Source organism: Hyperoodon ampullatus (assembly GCF_949752795.1).
Source record: "Hyperoodon ampullatus genome assembly, chromosome: 5".
In the NCBI taxonomy this organism is placed as follows: Eukaryota; Metazoa; Chordata; class Mammalia; order Artiodactyla; family Ziphiidae; genus Hyperoodon; species Hyperoodon ampullatus.
This window is the reverse complement of record NC_136918.1, coordinates 51,389,165-51,409,948: the sequence shown is the minus strand read 5'-3', so window position 1 is coordinate 51,409,948 and position 20,784 is coordinate 51,389,165.

The window sequence follows — 20,784 nt, the reverse complement described above, 5'->3', positions numbered from 1 at the left end:
TCTAAGACAACAATTCTAGTGCCAGTTGTTTCTTTGGAAGGAGAAAGGAACACCTGGTGGGGGGTGAGGAAGCTAATTAAGACTGGGCAGGAAGAGCAGCCTCTTTAGGTCACTGATGTAGAATCACACCAGGAAAACCCTAGAAGCCAGTGTAGAAGGACACTTCAGAGAAAGCAGGCATTTTTATCCAGTCACTGGTTAGGGGCACTCCCGGTGCAGTAAAATGTCACTTCTTTATAGAACTTCTGTTCTGCTAAGCAGTCCTGAGAAAGCCCATAGGAAAAACACACAGTTGCTCATGACAGGCAACTGGAAGTTGTGCAGTGAGATGGTAAGGGAGGGGATAAGGGTGAAGCACCAAGAACGAAAGGGTCTGAGAAACACACATGTCAGGTAATCAGTAGGTCTTAGTGTGTATATTTACCTTCCATCAGAAGAAAATTCATTAGATATTTAACAACTCTAATAGCAGAATTTCTGGCACACTTGGGTTGGGGGGTAACAGGTGTTTTATGGGGTCCTCCTGGAACCACATAATGAGGACACATTTTTTCCAGTAGGAGTAAGGCAAGCCTCCATCTGTGGCATCCATCTGCATGCATTAACCTACATCCAAAGTTATTATCACTTTCAAAAGAGTTTCTGATATGAACACAAGAAAATGTAGTTTATATCACAAAAGGTGACAATGTCCAGAGAAATGGATCTGGAAACATTTGTTTCCTGAGGGCATCTGTCTCCCCGCCTATAGATAGTCCCGGAGAGACAGTTTCAAGATCACAGGGAAATCAAACAGCTGTAGGGCAGAGCCTGAGGCACATTACCACCTGTGCTGGGCTGTAGACTCTATTAAGGCTCTGGAAACAGACAAGGATCTGGCAATAGCTCAATATCTATGACACAGGTTGTAATGAATAATCAGGCACATTAATTTGTTTCCTCCAAATTATAAAGCTTGGTTTAACTCCTGGCTTCATTTTGGCCCAGACTTAGCATAATTTAGCTACGCAGGCCAGAAAAGAGTAGGCTGAATCCCTGAGGGGCAGATGGCATCTGTTCCTCTAATTTAAAGGAGGACGAAAAGGAAACAGTTAGGGGATGGTGGGGTGTAGCCCAGGGAAAACAGGACATTAGCTTTAAAGAAGTCAGGATCTGCTATTGTGAGTGCTGCTGAAGCAGCTCCTACAGGCCAGCAGATCTGAGCATTAGTCAGATAGGACTACAGAAGAGAGGGTGGGGAAGCACTCTCTGACATCAATCTCCCAAACCACAACTCTGGATAGTAAGCTAACAGTGTGTCAGGCTGTTAATGAACTTGGTCTGGCCATGGTGACAGAGTTCATTAGAGAACATTTATCCTCCACTCAAGAAGGAGAAAAATGACTTCGATAAAAACTATGCCAGCTCCACAGACACATGATCTTTATTAAAAAGGCATTTTCAGTAGTAAAATTCATTACATATTCACATAATTAATCTGGATCCACCTCTCCCTATGCTATATTATTTTTGGATAGATGCTAGTCAGCTTTAAGTAAAACAAATATGATCCTACAACTATACTGTAGTTGAAAATAGATGTAATAAAGAAGACAACCATATAGTTTGTTTATGTTTTGATTCTACTGGGTCAGTTTATAATCTATCCAGATCAAAGTCAAGGCCAAGCCTGCCTTCTGATGAATTGTTCTGCATTGCATGTATACTGATGCCCATGGAAGAATGAGCTAAAAGGAGAAAATTCTTCTCAGGCAACTAAAGTTTGTTACTTGTATGCTTTTTCTATCTTTCCCTTTTTATATTCTAGAAATACAGTGGAGGCAAAATTTGGAGACCAAAATAAATGAGAAAAAAAAGAATGCATCAGGATCTGGCAATGTCTTGTAGAATCAAAACAACCTGAGTTAAAATCCTAGCGCCACCACTTTTAAGGGCAGAAAAGTTACTTAATTTTAAACCCTCTGAACCCAAGTTTCATCATCTATGAGACATGAATGAGAAAGCCTACATCATAGTGTTTTGAGGATTAATTGAGAACATGTTATTCACCTACAACGTGTTTAGTGCTTAAAGATAGTTAAGGAGCCTTCACTTCATGTTGTTCTGGATAACCAAATCAGTTTTATTTATTTATTCAATAAAGCTTTACTGGACATCTAGCATGGTTCTGGGGATATAGAAATGAACAGTATGGACGTGATCCTGACTGCCTTAAAGAAGGGAAGGTAGTCATTGAAAAAATATTTGCTAACAATTCATGAAGAATAGTGTATTGTTTTAAGCCAAATGATTAAAGATATAGTGATTTGTTATTATTTTTACACATAGAGTATCAGTAATGCTTCAATATAATATAATAAAATAATTTCATTTATACAGTATATATTGTTTTTTCGTTTTTCTTTTTTTCCTTTTCGACTTCAAGTGTACCAATTGAATTAATCATATTTCTCAGTTCATGATACATTCTCATTATAAGTACATGCAAGGCTTATATTTTTTCATTTAATCCCTATCAATACTCCTATTCCTCTCTTCATCATAGGCACTCACTCTAAAGTATTTAATATGTGTCCATTCATCCCACTTCTACACATTCATTTAGAAATATATGTAATTCTTAAAATATACGTAGTAGTGTTGTTCATATGTGATATACAAAAAAGTATTATGTTATAAATAAGTTGTTTCTTTGTTCACTTAATACTGTTCTCTCTTCTAGAGAGAAGTATTCCTGTCTTCACATAAATCTAACTTATTACCAAGTGCTGCTTAGTATTCCATAGTATGCACAGATCACATTTTATTTACAGTATCTGTTCCCCTAGCGGTGGGCACCTGAGTTGCTTTCCTTCCTTGCTGCTATAAGCAATTTGACAAATAAATATCATCACACATATATCCTTATGAATCTGCTAAAGAGTTTTTTGGTGTATACACGTAACCAAGCATCAGATTTTACACACTTAATGTCACAGATAGATTGCTGTATCATTTTCCAATCCCCCATATCCTTGCCAAGGTATGGCATTATTTGATGTACTAATATTTATGTCATCCGACGGTTATAGAGTAGTATTTCACTGCTTTTTAAATTTACATTTCTCTAAATAATTGTGATATTGCTCATATCTTAATATTATTATTAGGTTAATTATATCCCTCAGTTCATGGCAGATAGACATTCCATCCTTTAAATACCACTGCCCATACTTCTATGAGGTTTCCTGCCATTTCTTACTGATTTGTAATTACCTATATGGTTTAGATGTTAGTATTCTTCATCTGTTTTACACTTTGCAAATCACTGCTCTTGGTTTGTCATCTTCTGATAATTTTGCGTGTGGACTATATTCATTGACTATAATCCATGTTTCAATGTAATTAAATTTTTCACCTTTGCCCTTTATGTTTTAAGCTCTGGCCTTGTTCAAGACATTCTTCCCCACCTAAAAATAAACAAGAGAATATCTGTGTATTCTCAAACATTGCCTTCTATTACTTTTATATTTTTACTATCTACTTTTGGAAATTATTTCAAATAGATGTGTTTTTACATATGATATGAGGTAAGGATTCAACTTTTTTTTCATTATAATGAGCCAATTCTCTTAACATCATCTGTAAAATCTGAGATAATCTATGAGATTAGTTAGACAACTTTCCCTTTTATTTCTATTTCCTAAAAACATTTCCATAAGTTAGAAACTACATCTTTCTTGTAAGTTTGGTTCTCATCTGTGGAATATGCTGAATGTGGAGGCTATAGGTTATGGATCTAGCCACATCTCCTTCTTCTTAGGCCAATTTTAGAATTTTATACATTTCCAGAAATGTATCCATTTCCTTTCATTTGATCTTATTGGCATGCAGTGATTCACTAAATTCTTTTTATTTATTTTAAGTTTATTTTTTGTTGTGATAATATTCCTTCTTTCATTTTGGACTTCAAGTATTTTCATCTTTTTATAAAATTAGTCTTGCCATAGGTTGATATCTCTTGTTTGCCTTTTTAATGGACTTATTTATGCACTCTTATAAAATATTTTAAACTGAAGGGCAGAAAAGCATCTCACGTCAACATGTGCAGGATTCAGCTGAAATAGTATTTATAGGAAAAGTTATAGTTTTGAATATATTTATCACAAAATAAGAAGGACCAAAAATTTGAACTGAACATTTAACTCAAAGGAACAATAGAGCAAACCCAAAGAAATAAGAAGAAAAAAACAATAAAATTGGTAACAAAAATCAATGGATATAGAAAGACAACAAAAAATAGTGAAAATCAACAATTTATACTTTTTAAAATGCTTTTACATATACGACATTTCTTGGGGCATGACTTTAAACTACAGACCAGCAATTGGACTTTAAAAAAAAAAAAGCTCAGATTTTTGTTATTTGCTTTCACTGTTTTGTTTTTTTATACTTCAATCAGCAAAAGGCAAAGTGAAGCTTTATTACTGTTCTTGTTGAAAGACAGTATAGAATACTTGTTTAAAACGGTAGGCTCTATGTTCAACCTGAATAGTTTCAATGTGTGGCTCTGCCACTTCTTTGCTGTGTAATCTCAGGTTCTCTAAGCCTCAGTTTCCTCATTTGCAACACGAGGAGCATAATGGTTTCCACCTCAGAGAGCAGTTCTAAGAATTAAATAAGATAAAGTAGTATATAATGTGCTTAGCATAATGTTCAGTAAAATGTTAACTCTCTCTCTGTGGGTCTTAGTAAACTGTATCATATTTAAATACCCCCTTTCATGAAAAAGAGAATCTTGGACAAACTAAGAATTTATGCTTGAGTATTAATTTTAATTCTCTCATAAATGTTATAGCACTGTGTAAATAAGAATATATCCAAATCCAGTCTTCAAGTGGTGTAAGGCAGCTTCAAACCATAGGTGAGAAATTCAATGACAAAGAGCTGATGCGGAATGATCTCAGAGTTTTATCCACAATAAGTAGACAGTGGAATGAGAAATAACACAAAACAGCTCTAGTCAACATGGAGTGTTGAGAAATTGAAAGGGAAAGCTTTTTAGAGTAATTGGAAAAGAACTACACACCTACAAGGGCAAGTAGAGATCCTCCCTTGGTTGATTTTCCTTTGAGCAGTGTTTTCTAAAGATTATTCTCAAGAAAAGGTAGAACAAGACAGATAGAAAATTTGGGAAATAAGACAGCCCACAGAATAGGTCACAGCGCTGTTCTTTACTGGCCCAAGGAGCGGGGTTTCCAGAGAGGCAAGGAGGGTTCAGACCCTGGCATCCAGGCAGCATCAGCTAAGAATGCAGTGCTAGGCCTTCAGTCCCAGAAAGCACACTTCAGAGGCAGATGCCTCAGTCCTCTGAGACTTTCTCCACAGCCCCATGCTGGAAAGTTATTTTTGTAAAGCACAGGAGCCCAGCCTTCTTGAATTTTACAACCTGCCATCAGAATTCACTTTCTTTACAGGGAAAGCAGGTCTGCATCCCGGCAGCTGTCAGTCCCTTTAACAGGAGATGGAAGAGTAATGAAACCAAGTGGGACTGGCACATTCTCCATAAAGGAGGCCCACAAAAGGCATATTGTTACCTTTTTGAAAATGGCAACAATCGTCTCATATCCAGACATGTAAATATACTACAAACATGATAAAAGCAGGCTTACATGTAAACATGATCTAGAAAAGTGCCAACTAAGACCTCAATTATATTACATTAATATAAATGGGAATCTCTGTATAATTTCTTCTGAGACATCTCCATGGTCTACTAAACGTGAATGAAACTATTTCTGACAAATAAACTCCAGCAGAAATGAAAGTTAAGAGTTTCAGAATTGGTTCTCCAGGAACAGGCAAGTTCTTTTCTTTAGTAGGTTAATAAGCATTAATGCTAATAAATGCTGAACTGAAATGATATTCCTATAAAGTGGAAATGATCACCTGAGAATTCATCTGAATAATGGCATTATAGCATATGTCAAGAATGTGTTAATCAGTCTAACAGAAAAGGGGACAGTGTGTTCTCACAACCATCTTGAGGAATGCTGTACTCACCTCAGCCAATATTCTAAGTCTCATGTGTGAAGCTTAAATAGCATATTTCAAAATGATTAAAACGTGCCATCCTTGAAGTAACAGAGACAAGAAGCAGGCACAGCTGAAGAAAAAAAAAGGTACTCAGTGAAACTCAAATGTAAACTGGGCCTCTCATAGTTTGCACTGGCTGAGCATCTACTGTGTGCTGGCCCTCTGCTTGCCTGCCAGATGCTCTCAGTCTCTCAGTCCCTCAGCTGTCACTCCATCCCTGCAAAATGCAAAAAATGAGACTCACAGGGTGGAAGCAACTTGCCCAAGGCCACACAGCCAAGATGTGGCAAGGCACTTACTGATTCCAGAGCCTACATACCTTCCCTCCTGCTCTGATGCCCCCAAAAAGGCCCCACACCACATATGACAGGCCTCTGAATTCATTTTTCCAGGCTCCCAGGGTTCACGTCTAATTGCTCTGCATCCTTTGTAAGATGACATAAGTGTTGTTTTAGTTGCTAGTCCTCAGTCACTTCAGCTTGGATTCAAGGTCTCTTGCTCTCAGCCTATGGCTTTACCTTTGGAGGTGGACTTACCTGAGAACAAACCCCACCTCTGCCCCTATGTGACATTGGTCAAGCTATATCATCTCTCTAAGCCTTGTGTTTTCACCATAAAATGGGGATAGCTATACCTACTTCATAGGAGTCCATTTTAACATGAGGTAACTTAGCACATAGCAAGCTTTCCAGCAATGCATGAAGGCTGCCATCGTGATAGTGGCCTGTCATCAGCTATGCTTTTGCTCATAATTAACATTTTGTTCTATACTTTCCCAAGTTTCTGACCTTGGCCTGGCCCCATTTTGCCATTACTTTTGTCTTGGAACTGGTACTTTAGAATCCAATCGTACATGGAAATAGTCCAAGAAAGCAAAATAAGGAAAGCAAGAGAAGAAAAATAAGAGGATGGGAGGAGAAACAGTCATCATTGGCTTCAAAACAAGATCTTGTCAAAAAGATATCATTTTTCCAGCCCATTTCTCAAACTTCCAAAGTGTGCACTTTAAAAAACAGGTTTTCCTCATAATATCACCAGTAAGCTGCTAGTCTTTTTATCCCTGAGGAGTTTAGTCAAAGCCATCTGTTCATGAGTAATAAATAGACCTTTATTATTGAATCAGGACAAAGTCACCCTTTCTTTATAAGCTTCTACCCTTTTCTCTGGCACCCAATTGGAAAACCCACCTTACCAATTACTCCAGAGGACTTTTCTAGCTCTTGTGCTGATCCCTTTCTTCCACTGTTTTCCCTTTCCTGTGAACATCTGTGTCACATTCTCCAGCAATGGTTTAAAAGCTGAGTTTCTTCTCTGATTAACTGATGTATGGTTGGTTACCTCCCAATCTAAATGGAATGTATGCCAGACAATGAAAGGAAAGCCCAGAGGGCCATGCCTTCTGCTTTTGTTGCTTCACCCCAAGCCTCCTATAGCTAGTACCATAGTGTGCACATAGTATATTACTCAGTAAATGATGCTCAAAATAATGATAAAATTAAAGGACTGTTCAGACAACTATACCAAAGGCTTATGGTATGCCCAGAATGTTATCTTCCTGAATTAGGATGCCCTCACTAAGTCTGGCATGCACAGTGCTGAGTGAACAGGAATCATGCCTGGAAGACAGCTCCCACCCCATCGGACCACTGTGAATACCAAGTTACTTCTTCAGGCAGATGCAAGAGCTTGGGCCTCAACAGAAATCCAATACTGAAATGAAGGGCACTCAGAAGTCATATCTTTCCTTCTGGTCCCTCTTCCTGCTAAATGAGCTCTGCAAAGCAATGAGCTAAAGGTGTTTTTAACATTTCAAATAGCGAAGTCAGTTCATCCATGAAGCATTAACACTGGAATTCTGTGCATGTTTCCAGAATGGAGGCCAGATCCAATGTGACAACTGCCAGGTGAAAATCACAGAAGCATAATATTATGCAATTTGATTTCAAGGCAGAATGTTCTAAATCCTCAGGTTGCCAGCCAGGCAAAACATCTGTGAAGAATAAACCCACACTTAGACATGGAGGTCCCTCAGATTTAAACATTTGGATGAATATTATGAACTCTGAAAGTTAAAGCCCTCAACATGTTCCTAAAATCTATCATTCTTAAAGTTTAAATTTCTCCAAATAGCAATATTAGTTGTTTGATGTAAATTTCACAGAATCTTGAAAGCTTAGATCTAGGATATTCATGAGACATTATATGATGAAACTCCCTTTGTTTATAGTAAAGAAATTGAAACTTAGAGGAACATAATTTGTCTAAGCTCACCCAGTTAGCTAATATCAGAGCCAATATGTGGTCCCAAGTTGGTCAGTCCCTAGGTTCCATAGCTCAGCTGATCTGCACACTCAGATCCACATGGGCTTTGTGAGCGAGCTACTCAACTTCTGTTGGAATGAGTAATTCCTATTTCATAGGGAAGTTATGTTAATTAACTGAGACAGTGGATGCAGCATATGGCCCATGATAGTACTATATAAATGGTAGCTGCTGCTATCATCATTATCATTAGCGTTATTATCCAACGTACAATTTAAGTCTCACACAATTTCCTGTCATGAGTAAGTCTGGTTGTATTTTTAGGAGACCCCTTCTGAGCAGTTGATGGAGCCTGGAATTGATGTTTCCATCAATTAGCTAGGGTTCCAGCAAGTCTGGCACTAGTCTCTTACCAAGCTGCAGCCTTCCTTCTAGCCTACATGAGAGCCTTATGGCCATGAGAATAAGCACAGCTTTTGAATCAGAGAGTTCTGACTCTTGATCCAGTTCTGTCACTTATTTTACTGAGCCTCAGTTTTCTCCTTTCTTAAGTGAAGATAATAGTACCTGTATTACAGAGTTTGTAGAGAAGACTAAACAAAATAATATAGTGATGTCGCCAATATGGCAAAGTAGATCATTCCTACCTTCACTCCCTATCACAAGAAGAACAACTAACAACTATTCAAGAACAAGACACCACTGAGAGAAACCTCAACACAGGGGTGAGGGTGTAGCACCCCCCTGCACTGCAGAGACCAAGAGAGACTATATTAGAAGGGTAAGAGAAGCAGCTACACATTGACTGCATTGTCCCTCACCCAGGCCAGCACAGCACCACATGGAGAGATCTCCCCTGAGCCTCTGGTTCCTTCAGTGGGAAAAGAGAACCCAGGGGGACAACCAGCATTGAGGTCACTTTGTGGGAGCCCCTACTCTGATTTTACACCATAGGGATTGCAAAGAATCTTCTAGCTCAATCTCTGGGAATCTGACTGTGACAGAGAAGCGGGGAGGGGCTTGCAACAAACAACACAGGAATCTTAGCAGACTGAGTTCACACCTGCAGTGCCCAAGTAGTGATCCCAATCAGTGACTCTGCTCATCTTCAGAACCAAATCCGGGGCACACTCTGACCAGGGAACTTGGCAGGATGCTGATCTGCCTTATTCAGATCCTCAAATGAGGAGTTTTGCCAGCCCTAGAGCCTGGTTTGCTCGTGTCCAGGCAAAGAAGCTGAGACACAGCCCCATCTACTGTGGAGAATGTCTTCTGGCCCCTTATGATCAGAAGGGCTGGTGGCAAGTCCTAGAAGTTGTGTGGCCCAGTGGTGCTCCAGCCAGCAGGTGGTCAGGCAGAGCTGACTGCCTCCAGAGCAAAGCCAGTACCAAGCGTGGAGGGTTCACATGCTATGCACAGGATTAATTCATAGCCAAGGCTTAATGTAGCTCCTGGAAACTTTCCCAACCAAAGAGCCTATTGGAAACTGAGAGCAGCCTAGAGCAGCCCCTCCCCTTCGTGCCCTGGCAGAGGAGCTGAGATATAGTCCCACCGCTGTGAAGAATGTCTTCAGGCCCCATCTGACCAGAAGGGCTGGTGGCAACTCCCAGAAGCTGTGCAGCCAAGTGGTTTTCAAGACAAGAGAAAGGCAGGAAAGCTTATAGTTTGCAAAGAAAAGCCAGTGGCCCTGTTCAACCAGGGAACCTGGGGTGTGGGTCAGCTTCAGTTAAGACAACAAAGAGCTTTACAGGCTTTAGAGTTGCTTCCCCTACTACTGTCCCCAGGCAGGGAATTTGTAGCTCCACTCATTGCCGAATACAGTCTTCAGCCTGTTTGACCAGGGAACCTATCCAGAACACACAGGAAACTGTGTAGCACATTCAACAGCCCTATATACAGTGGCACTTGAACAGAGAGCACAGTCCATGGCTTCCCCCATCTGCAGAGCAAAATCAGTGGCCTCACCTGACCAGGGAATTCAGTGCACATTCAGGTCTAATTTGGTTCCCCAAACAATGAGCTGTACAGGACCTGGGTCCTGTCCTGCTGCCCTGCCAGGGCAGGGAAGCTAATTCATACCCCAACTGCTACTGAATATGGTACCCAGTCCCAGCCATCTAGTAAGCCTGACCACAGAATCCAGACAGCTGCAGAGCCCATTGTCCATCCTGACTTGGGTAGGGAACCAAGCCAGCAATCCTATCCAACTCCTCTCAGCCAGAGGCACACTCCCCTCATCCCTGTCCTCAGAGTTCAAACAGTTGCCTCCCCTCAAAATAGACGATAATAGCAGGTCCCACCTGCCCAAGGACATTACCAACAGACACACACAGTAACCCAAACTGAACTGACTGGTGAAGAACTGTCTCTGCCAAAGCAAATGTGCAAAGTCTGGAAGAGGAGCCCGGTTTATCAAATGCACAGATACCAATGTAAGGAATCAAGGATCACAACAAATCAGGTAAATATGACACCACCAAAGAAACTAATAAAGCTCCACTAACTGACCATAAAGAAATGATCTATGAACTGTAAGACAAAAAATTTAGAATAATCCTCTTAAGGAAGTTTAGTAAACTACAATAAAACACAGACAACTAAATGAAATCAGGAAAACAATGCATGAACAAAATGAAAGTTTGACAAGAAAAGAGCAACCATCAAAAACAAACAGAAAACAAAAACAAAAAACCTAGAAATCCTGGAGTTGAAAAATACAATAACTGAACTGAAGAATTTAATAGAGGGTTTCAAAAGTAGATTTGAAAATGTAAAAGAAAGAATCAATGACCGTGAAGATAGGAATTAGAAATTACCCAAAGGAGCAAAAAGAAAAAAGAGTGAAAAAGAGTAAAGGAAGACTATGGGAATTATGGGTCACAATGCAAAGAAACAAGATTCACATTATGGGAATACCAGAAGGAAAAGAGAAAGAGAAAGGAACAGGAAGTATATTTAAAACAATAATGGCTGAAAACTTCCCAAACCTGGAGAGAGAAATGGATATCCAGATACACAAGACCCAAAAGATCACAAATAGGCTGAACCCAAATAAGACTACATTGAGACACATTATAATTAAATTGTCAAAAGTCAAGGACAAAATAAGAATTTTAGGAGCAGCCAGAGAAAAGAGAGAAGTTACATAAAAGGGAACCCCCCCATACAACTATCAGAGAATTCTCAACAGAAATTTTTCAGTCCAGGAAAGAATTAAATGATGTAATCAAAATACTGTAAGAAAATAACTGTCAACCAAGAATTCCATAGCCAGTGAAGCTGTCCTTCAGAAAGGAAGCAGGAATAAAAACTTCCTGAGCAAACAAAGGCTGAGGGAGCTCATTACCACCAGACCTACATTACAAGGAATGCTAAATGGAGTTCTTTGAAAGAAAGTAAAAGAACACTAATTAATATTATAAAAAACATAAAAAGGTAACATAAATCTCACTGGCAAGGGTAAGTATATAGTCATAGTGAGATTCTGCAATATAGTAATAGTGGTGTATAATTCACTTACAAATCTAGTTTAAAAGTTAAAAAAAAAGAACATAGCAGAAGTAATCATAACTGCAATAATCTGTTATTAGTTACATAATATTTTTAAAAAACATGTAAATTATAACAGCAATTAGCTAAAATGTGAGGGGGAGGAGAAGGAAAAGTGTAAGGTTTACAAATTCTATTGAAGTTAAGTTGTTATCAGTTTAAAATAGGGTTTTATAAGTTTAAGATATTTTATGTAAGCCTCATGGTAGCCACAAGGGAAAATCCTGTAGTAATTACAAGAAGAACACAGTAAAGAAGTTGACGCATACTGATACCAAAAGACATCAAAACACACGCAAAAAAGACAGCAGGATAAGGAACAAAGAGCAATGAATCTATAAAACAACCAGAACAATTAACAAAATGGCAATAGTAAGTCCTTACCTATCAATAATTACTTTAAATGGATAATAGATTAAATTCTCCAATTACAAAACACAGAATGACTGGATGTGTATTAAAACCAGATCCAACAATATGCTGCCCATGGGAGAGTCATTTTAGCCTTAAAGATATTCATAGACTGAGAGTGAAGGGATGGAAAAAGACCTTTCAAGCAAATGGTAATCAAAAAAAAAAAAAAAAAGCAGGGGTAGCTATACTTATATCAGACAAAATATACTCTAAACTAAAACTGATTTTTAAAAAAGACAAAGAAGGTCATTTATATAATGATAAAGGGTCAATATATCAAGAATATATAACGATTATAAATATTTATGCACCCAACAGCAGAGCATCTAAATATATTAAGGCAAAAACAGAGCTAAAAGGAGAAAAAAACAATAATACAGTAATGGTTGAGAACTTTAACACACCATTCTCAACAACAGATAGATCATCTAACAGAGAATCAAAAAGGAAACAGCAGATCTGAACCACACTATAGACCAATGGATCTAACAGACACACAGAGAACACTTTATCCAACAACAGCAGAAACATTCTTCTCAAGCACACATGAAACATTTTCTAAGATACACTATATGTTAGGCCACAGAATAAGTCTTAGCAAATTCAAGAAGACTGAAATCATATCAAATATCTTCTCTGACCACAATGGCATGAAACTAGAAATCCACAGCAAGAAGAAAACTAGAAATTTCACAAACATGTGGAAATTAAACAACACTCTCCTAAACAACCAGTGGATCAAAGAAGAAATTAAAAGAGAAATAAAAAGTTTTTTGAGACAAATGAAAATGGAAATACAGCATGCCAAAACATATGGGATGCAGCAAAAGCAATCTTAAGAGGGAAATTCACAGCAATAAATGCCCATATTAAGAAACAAGAAAAATCCAAAATAAACAACCTAACTCTATGCCTTAAGGAACTGGAAAAATAAGAACAAACTGAGCCCAAAATTAGCAGTAGAAAGTAACTAATAAAGATTAGAGCAGAAATAAATGAAATAGAGAACAGAAAAACAATAGAAAAGACAGTCTCTTCAATAAATAGTGCTGGGATAATTGGGTATTCACATATGAAAGAATGAAACTGGATCTATATCTTATACCACTCACAAAAAGTAACTCAGAATGGATTCAAGACTTAAATGTAAGACCTGAAACCATGACACTTCTAGAAGAAAACATAGGAATAAATTTCCTTGACATGGGTCTTGGTAGTGATTTTTTGGATATGATACCTAAAGGACAAGCAACAAAACTGAAAATAAGCAAGTGGGACTACATCAAACTAAAAAGCTTCTGCACAACAAAAGAAACCAAATACAAAATGAAAAAAATCCCAGAATGGGAAAAAATATTTGAAAACCAAATACCTGATAAGGAGTTAATATTCAAAATATATAATAAACTGACACAATTCAAGAGCAAATAATAATAATAACCCAATTAAAAATGGGTATAGGATCTGAAGAGACATGTCTTCAAAGAAGATACACAAAAGGCCAACAGGTACATGAAAAGATGCTCAATATCACTAGTCATTAGGGAAATACAAATTAAAAGCACAATGAAATATCACCTCACACCTGTTAGAATGTCTATCAACAAAAAGGCAAGAATTAACAAACTCTGCTGTGGATATGAAGAAAAGGGAATGCTTGTGCACTGTTAGTGGGATTGTAAATTGGTGCAGTCACTATGGAATACAGTATGGAGGATCTTCAAAAAATTAAAAATAGAATTACCATATGATTCAGCAATTCCACTTCTGGGAATATATCCAAAGGAAACAAAAACACTAACTTGAAGAGATACCTGCACCCCATGTTCATAGCAGCATTATTTACAATAGCCAAGACATGGAAACAACCTAAGTATTCATTGATGGATGAATGGATAAAGAAATTATTCAGCCATAAAAGACAAGGAAATCCTACCATTTACAACAACATGGATGGACCCTGAAGCCATTATACTGAGTGAAATAAGTCCGACAGAGAAAGACAAATACTGTATGATCTCACTTATATGTGAGATCTATGAAACAAAAACAAAAAACAATCCAAACTCATAGAGAAAGGGATCAGACTTGTGGCTACCAGTAGCAGAGGGTTGTGGGAGGGAGAACTGCAGGAAGGTGGTCAAAAGATACAAACCGCCAGTTATAAGGTAAATAAGTACTAGGGATGTAGTGTATAACATGATGACTATAGCTAACACTGATGTATGATAGATAGGAAAGTTGTTGCAAGTAAATTCTAAGTGTTATCACAAAGAGAATTTTTTTTCTTTTTTCTTTCTTCTTTCTTTTCTTTTTTATTGTATCTATATGAGAAGGTGGATATTTGCTGAACCTATTATGGTAATCATTTCACAGTATATATATACATCAAACCAACATGCTGTACACCTCAAACATACATAGTGGTGTATGTCAATTATTTCTCAATAAAACTGAGGCCAAAAAAAGAAAATAATAATGTGTGCAAAATGCTTAGTAAAGCAGCTGACAATGGTGGGCACTCAATTAAATCACCATTATTTTTATTATTATGGACATTCCCTATCACTGTAATAAGACTTCTGTCTTGTGTTCTGAACTTTTACCATCATGACTGGAGCTCTGACATGAAGCCTAGTCCACTTGGCTGAGACTAAGCTCTCACCAGGGCCCTTTCCCAAGAAGGACAGTGTAGAACCAGGAAACAGCTACCCACTTGACTCTGAGTGTAATAAAAGCTTGTAAATTCTAGCAGCCAAGGCTCTCACAGCTGACAAAACTCTCTCTTCTTGGCCAACGCAGTAGTAATAGTTTCTTAGTCTGTTTCTTAGTAATAGTTTCTTAGACTACTATAACAAAATATCAGAGACTGGGTGGCTTATAAACAACAAAAAGTTATTTCCCTCAGTTGGAGAGGCTGGCAGTCTGAGATCAGGGTGCCAGCATGGTCAAGGGAGGGCCCTCTTCCAGGCTGCAGACTTGTTGTGTCCTCACATGGCAGAAGGGTCTAGGGAAATCTCCACAGCCTCTTTGATAAGGGCACTAATCCCAATCTTTTTTTATTTTTAATGTGAACTTTAATTGTTATGTCACATTATTTAAAAATTACTCAAAATGAATTACAGAAATAAATGTGAAATCTGAAACTGTAAAACTTCTAAAAGAAATCATAGGGAAAAGTTAGAGACCTTGAGTTTGGCAAAGTTTTTTAAACTATACTATAAAAAACAAAATAGGGCTTCCCTGGTGGCGCAGTGGTTGAGAGTCCGCCTGCCGATGCAGGGGACACGGGTTCGTGCCCCAGTCCGTGAAGGTCCCACATGCCGCGGAGCGGCTGGGCCCGTGAGCCGTGGCCGCAGAGCCTGCGCGTCCGGAGCCTGCGCGTCCGGAGCCTGTGCTCCGCAACGGGAGAGGCCACAGCAGTGAGAGGCCCGCATACCGCAAAATAAATAAATAAATAAATAAATAATAATAAACAAAATAAATAGACCGTTAAATTTGGTTCATTCAAATAAAAACAAATTGTTCTTCAAATATTGTTGTTCTCAAAAGAAAGGCAACGGTTAGATTGAGACAAAACATTTGCAGAAGCTATACTGGACAAAGGATTTGTATCCATAATATAAAAAGAACTTTACAAGTTTATAAGAATGCAAATAACCAGATCTAAAAGTAACAAGCTATTTAAACAGATATTTCAAAAAACGAAGATGTACAGATGACAAATAAGCACAGATAAAGATGCTCAACCTCTTTAGTCTTCAGGTAAATGTAAATTAAAAACACCATAAGATATCAACACACTCTCACTAAAATGACTAAAATTAAAAAGACTGACCATATTAAATGTTTGTGAGGATGTGGAACAAGTAGAACTTTGATACACTACTTGTAGGAATGTAAAATACAGCTATTCAGGGAATAATCTTAACAGTTTCTTAAAAAGTTTCATGTATATCTGCTATTCCATTGTTAAGTATTTACTCAAGAGAAATGAAAGCACATCCCTGACCAAAGAATTGCACATGAATGCCCATAGACACTTTTTTGTAATATACAAAAACTGGAAACAAACTAAATGTCCAACAACAGATAAAAACCAAATTTATATATCCATGAAATGGAATACTACTCAACAAGAAAAATGTATGCATAATTAACACAGGCAATAACTTGATGGACCGCAAAATGATTGTGAGTGAAAACAGTCACACTAAAAAGATTACATTCAGTAAGATTTCACTTATATAACATTTGAGAATTTTATAGAGCTAATCTATAGTGATAGAAAGGATGTCACCGGTGTCAGGCTTAGGCAATGGATGGACTAATCCCTATCTTAAGGGTAGAGCCCTCATGACCTAACCACCTCCCAAATGCCCCACTTTCTGATATCATCACCTTAGGGATTAGATTTCAACATATGAATTTGGGGGGTGGGGACACATAGACCACACCACAGTTATTATCTACTCTGTAGCAGGTTAAGTGTTAAGTATCTTTCTTACATAATCACTAATTCTCTAATAGAACCCATGAGCTGGTTTGATGAATACCATTTTACAGATGAGCAAACCAAGGCTCAGAGAGGTTAAAATGATTGCTCAGGGCCACAGAGGTACTAACTGGCAGGGCCAAGACTCCAAAACCTGCTCACTTGTCATTAGGCCCTGTTGCCTCCTATATATAGTGCCGGACACTCGCAGATCAAGTCACACCCATTCCCAGCATCTTGCACTCCCTATACTGAGGCCTCCATGAGATCCATTATAATAACCTGATTCCTCAAACAGATCCTTCCATCTCCCTCTAACAGCATTACATTGTCCCCCCAAGGTATTATGAACTTACAGAGCTCTAAATCAGGGGTTAGCCATCTTTTTCTGTAAAGAACCAGAAACTAAATATTTTAAGCTTTGTGGACTATACAGCCTCTGTTGCAACCACTCTACTCTGCTTCTGTAGTGTACAAGCAGACACTGCTTGTGGCTATCCTTCTATAAGACTGGAGAGATTCCATGAAAGAATCTGGATGTCATGAAGGAGGCAATGTTTCAGGCAGAGGAAGCAGCTGCTGAGATTACTAGGAAGCTGGAGAAACAGGAGAAGAAACACTTGAAGAAGGAAAAGAAACAGCTGGCTGCAACTGCCCTGGCTTCTTCAGAAAACAACAGTAGTACTCCAGAGGAATGTGAGGAGACAGATGAAAAGACCCAAAAAGAAGAAGAGGCAGAAGCCCCAGGAGGCTCTTCAGGAGAATGGAAAACCCATCTGTCTCCTTCTCCAAACCCAAGAAAAAGAAACCTTTTTCCAAGGAGGATCTGGTTAGTAGTGATATTGAAGAGACAGCTGGCAGTGGAAGTCTTCCCAAGAGGAAGAATCTTTCCCCAAAGGGGAACCAGTTAGTGACCCTGAAGAGTCAGGAAACAAGAGTGTCTCCAAGAAAAAGAGGAAATTCTCTTCCAAGGAGGAGCCACTCAGCAGAGCACCTGAAGAGGCTGCTGCCAGCAAGAGCAGCAGCTCCAAGAAAAAAAAAAAAGCTCCAAAAGCTGTCCCAGGAAAATCAGAATGGACATGTCCCTAGTGGGGCATAACTTGCAGAGATATTTCCCAACCCATCCCCTATAGCCCAATAAAAATAAAAACAAATCCACAAGAAAAAAAAAAAGTAACTAGGTCTTCCAGCATATCAGGTAGGTATTACTGTGGATAACACCACCTCAAAATACAGTGGTTTAAAAAGAGTAATTATTTGTTCCTAGTTCTTTGGGTCAGTGATTTGGGCTGGGCTCCGCTGAGATGGTTCACCTCTGCCCCGTGCAGTGTTGGCTGGGCTAATTTATATATATATCTAGGAGGGCTGGGACAGCAGGGCCTCTCTCCATGTGGTGCATGTGGTCTCTCATCTTCAAGGAGGCTAGCCCAGACTTCTTCACTTAGTAACAAAAGGGTTCTCAGTGAGCAACCACAAAAGGAAAGCCTCAATGAGTAAGCAGTCTTCAAACCTCTTTTTATGTCACATTGCTGATGTTCCAAGCCTAGGGTCAATATGGGATAGAACTCAACAAGGCTTTGCACACAAGAGGCATGATCCCTTGAGAGTCATTACTGTAATACGTTACCTTACACATATAAATGAGTGTTCTGTGTGAATCTAAGACATTGTAAATTCAGATCCCATGTTCTTAATCACCCCACCACACTTGACTTCAAGAAAATTCCCCCTAATATTTTCTAGAGGATGTCAGTTTCTTTATTAATTCTTAAGCTGCCACCTCCTGAAACATGAAGACATTGCTGATCTCATCTCCAAGTGATTTCTTTCTGACTTAGAGCTACCATGAACCTCATTGTAAGTTTCACAAAGTACAAATTAAAGATGGATTATTTTTCACTCCTTAAGTCATTCATATTATTAGAAAGTGAATTTAACATAATTGCTCTCTAGGGACCTAGCTCATACCAAAAGTGGCATCACTGCCTTGAAAGACAACAGTATTACCTCACTTTGTATAACACTGTCAACACAGGACTTTCAGAGAGGAAGTACATTTGGGCTGTCCCTATGGGCATCTGGGAATGCTAGCAGCATGGGAGGAGGGTCAAGTTTGGAAAGCCACTCTGAAGATAGGGTATGGAGAACTTTATATGTCACACTAAGCAGTTGGGGAACTTTAATGGGAGTAAAGAATGGATGACATAATCAGATTGGTATTTTAGGAAGATCTCTCAGACAACAGAGGGGAGGATGGATTCAAGTGAGCAGAGACAAGCAAGGAGACCAATTGAGAGGCTTTTACAGTAGTCTGGATGAACTCCTGTAAAAACCCAAGTCCAAGTGACAGAGGGGATTGCTCTCATGTCAGACAACCCGGCCATATACTCCTGTTTGCTGAAGGATGTGTTTTTTTCCCTTTCATCAAGAATGGCTGAATAATAGAATCATGGCAGTGAGGTGGAGAGGTAGAATACAAAGATTGATCTGTTTGCTCTTAACTATCAGGGATCCTCTGTACCCAGAGGACTAAGAAAGGACTCCCCATACCCTGAAATGTATGTCCTCCACTGCCCTTAATATCAATCTCCCACAGTTAAAAGAAAAAAAAGAAAGAAAGAAATTTCATTGTCATGTAAACAATAGTGGTATCCTTCCTGGAGAAAATAATGGAAGAAAATTAATGTAGCATTAGATTAAGCTCTATTAGTATAATTATACAATGGCTGTCCTAAAGAGATATGTCACGCAGACGATCTTTATTGTCACAAAGGACAATCTACACAAAAGAACAAAGGAAATAATTTTAGTAAAACATTTTGCCCTGAGCAAGAAATGTGCTTCATGTATCATACATGAGAAAGGATAGTTTGATATATATAATGGAACTGTGACCTTGCCTATAAGAGTCCTCATTACTTAATGCCACTGAAAGTAAATTAATGGACTCCCAAAAGGTATAAAATTCATTCTTCTTTGTGGCAATTGTTTGCTGACAGAGGAGTTTAAGAGGGATATTTTCATGTGATTATTTAAACAAAGAGCTTCAAGGAATTCTCAGCAACCTTTCAAGTTTCACCTAAGGGTATTATAAACGGACTCATCTGAGAGGGAAGACCCACCTTTGAAAGAGTTTATTAACAAGAGAAGATGGGTTCATAGGCCACCTGCAAATTCAACAATTTGTGCTTTCAAATATAGCTAGAGCTATTTTATTTTAGATTTCTCTAATCAAATTCAACATTTGTTAAAAAAAAAAAAAAAAAGCTGAGTTGTGAGCTGGCAACCCAGGAAGTGAATTGATTCCTTTAAAGTTTTGATCTGTACTTCATCAAGTCTGAACACCTTGTGTGACATTAAAGATCTTTATTATATACGTCTCCTTATCTTGTTTCCTGTCAGTCAAAACCACATACTCATATAGCTGCCTACCTTATCTTTACAAGCCACTTTACAGTTTATAAATTGCCTTTACATCTCATTAGATGTTCTCAATGACCCTGAGGTTAGGCCGAACAAATATTGGTATTATCATTTGACTATGAGCAATTTTAGCTTCAAAGTATCTAAGTGACTTGCTTAGTATCAGGAACTTAATCTGATTGCTAGCAATAGAGCAGCAAACCAGACAGGCAAAGTTCTTGCCCTCAGGGAGTTTGGCTTCTAGAGTGAGAGTACATATAAATATATACATAAATATGTAATATAATGTCAGAAGAATAATAAATAGCAAGACTGTGACCACATGAGTCATCTGTCTCAGATCTGAGCTGTCCTGGAACAATTTCTAGTATGACTCCAGCTAATCCCACTGCCCAGGGGGCAGCTGTGTAGACCTCTACATTTTAGCCCTACTTGTCTATTCAACATAGATGTTCGTGTGTCATCAGGGAGCTGCAGACCAGGGAAGTAGATGTCAGTGTTCCAGAAGGATTACTTAAAATGTGGCTTGTGGACACTAGAGAATGGCAATTACGAGGCACCGGCAT